Source organism: Grammomys surdaster, unplaced genomic scaffold (assembly GCF_004785775.1).
Source record: "Grammomys surdaster isolate TR1022 unplaced genomic scaffold, NIH_TR_1.0 130, whole genome shotgun sequence".
NCBI classification, from domain to species: domain Eukaryota; kingdom Metazoa; phylum Chordata; class Mammalia; order Rodentia; family Muridae; genus Grammomys; species Grammomys surdaster.
Window position 1 is genome coordinate 7,304,674 of NW_021604588.1, and position 2,670 is coordinate 7,307,343.

Sequence of the window (2,670 nt, forward strand, 5' to 3'; positions counted from 1 at the left end):
CATTATATAATTTTTCCATTTATAAAATCAAAACAATGAAAAAACACTATTCTTTCCACTCTCCACTCTATTGTCATTCATCATTGAATGCTGGTGCAGCTCTTTGATTGACAAATGGCAAGAGCAGGGTTAGTGGAAGGAACTCAGATCATGCTATCAGAAAAGAAAGACAGCACACATTAGACACATACATACATACATACATACATACATACATACATACATACATGCAATCACAGTAACAAGACTTTTAAATGACAGACTAGCATTTCCAGAACCAGGGCTGACTACTCACCACTTCTGTGATCTTGGGGAAATACTTAGATTCTCTAGGACTGTCAAAGGAGACTAGTGAGACGGTGATGGGGTTAAAGGAAGAATCGAGGGAGGGAATAGCAGTATCTAGAACACAGGACAGAACGGAGCAGGCCAATGAATGAAGGGCTCATTCCAAATCCATGGGGAGGAAGAGAACATGGCTGCCTGGGAAAATGAACATGGGACTAGTTTTGTCAAATAATCAATTCTCATTGAGGTGAGTGCCTAGAAGCTGTGCCCATCACTCGGATGTTAAGTTAAGTTCTCATTTAGGAGTTTTTCTCAATCAGAAATCCACTCAGTACCTTAGGTTAAGATCTGCATGTATATAATAAAATGTATGTTATTATTTATATTTCTTTCCTTGCATCTATACACATAGCCAAGACCCCTGTCTGTGATGAAATCCATAATTCTGCTTTACATCCAAGCATTCAGTAATTACTTTTTCGAACTCCATTAACAAAGAGAAAATCGCGCTTACATTATGTCAGCTATGTGACTACTCTTCTTGTATGCTTTTGCTTTGTCATTTTTGAGACATAGTTTCTCACTGTAGTCCAGGCTGGACTGGAACTCAACAGCAGTCCTCCTACCTCAATCTCCGTAAGTTCTGAGTTTCCAGATGTTGGCCATCATACTCCCAGCAAAGCCTTTACAATATTTAAAGCTGAGAGATGCAGAGCAAAAGCAAGATCTCTTTATCTGTTAATGTGCAGCAATGTCTATATTCTTCCTCCTGGCTACAGAGGAAGCAGGTCCTTTGTTTAATCAAGCATGGAAGGGGAAATGATAGAGCAGAGGTTTGTGTCAGCGATTTCTTCCACTTCTCCTCACTCATTATGACACTGCAGGAGGGGTTTTCACTGAGATCACCATGAAGAATCCAGGTGAAGACGGATTGGTGGCAAGCAGAGACTTGCTGGCCCAAGGCGTATTTGCTATGAGTTTTACCTATTGCTTTATATGAGAAGAGGGAAGTTGGCTCTTAAACATATAGTCAGAGCTGCCCGGACGGTTCCTTGAGGGTATAATCAGCAATGAACTTGTAATCAGATGCCTCTGTTTACAGGGAAGCCAAACTGGAAACCAGTAACAATTACAACTGAATCCCGTTTTTAATGTAGAACGTTTAACATAGAGCATTAGAACTATTTAGGCCTGAAGTTAAAAAAAAAAAATCTGAGACTATTATTGGTCTGACTAAAAGTCTCTATGAGGTAATTTTCTTTAAGAAAGAAAGACAGACAGAGAGAAAGAAAGAAAGGAAGGAAGAAAAAGTCTTTATATTTATTTATTGTGTGTCTGTGTGTGAAGACATACAATGATGTGCATCTGAAGGTGGGAACAATTTATGAGGGTTGGTTCTATCCTTCCATCTTGTAGGTTCCAGAGATTGGACTAAGGTCCTTGGGTTTGGTATCGAGTGCATTTACCCCATGGAGCCAACTCACAGCCTATGTATTAACTTTCTAACATCCCCATGCTTCACTTTCTCCATCTGAAAAATCAGTTAACTATGCTTGTGTGTGCAGTGGTTAAGTATTTGTCTCACCATTTCCCCAAGACTAGCCAACCTGGGGATCTGCTGTGTGTCCCCTTTTGCTTGAGTTAGCTCAAGTTCATATTCTGACCCTTATATAAAGAGTTATCAGTTATATAACTATACATAGGTAATCATTTCCTCATCAAAAGAGAGCATGCTTCATTTTTTGTCCATAATAGGGGCAGACTGGTTTTCATTGTTAGATCACTCTCTATAAAATAACCAGAAATGACAAGTGCGTGCTGCTGACTCCATCTGACAGGGCGAGTAAGAAACTCGTGAGAAGAACAATGGAGCATTTGTTAATAACTGACTTCCTTTTCAAACAATATTATGTCCTAATCATCAAGTCCAGGGACATTTTCTTCCTCCTTTTGTGTTACAAGTTAACTTTCTGTGGCAGCAACGGAAGTCTTTTCCGTTCCTTGGGAAATTCTATCTCCCCAATCAGACGTTTCCATCAAACCAGAACTGATCTTCTCATATCTGCAACCTCCTTTGCCACCACTGCATTCTCATCTGCTCACATGCATCCTCTTATCTTCTTTGTCTTAAGAGAAAAGAAACTGCCTCTAACAGCATTCTCCTTATGAAATAAAGATAAACTTATTTTTTTTCTGTTGCCCAGATAAGCATCTTCCAAAAAGAATAAGCAATCTACTGATTTGTTGAACAGATCCAACTCAGAACCCAACTCTTATCAATTCTAGTTGTGTAATATAGTAAACTACTGGCTAGTGTGGATTGAAATTCACAAATCTGTAAACTAATAATTATCAGTACAAAGATATTATTAAATATAAAAT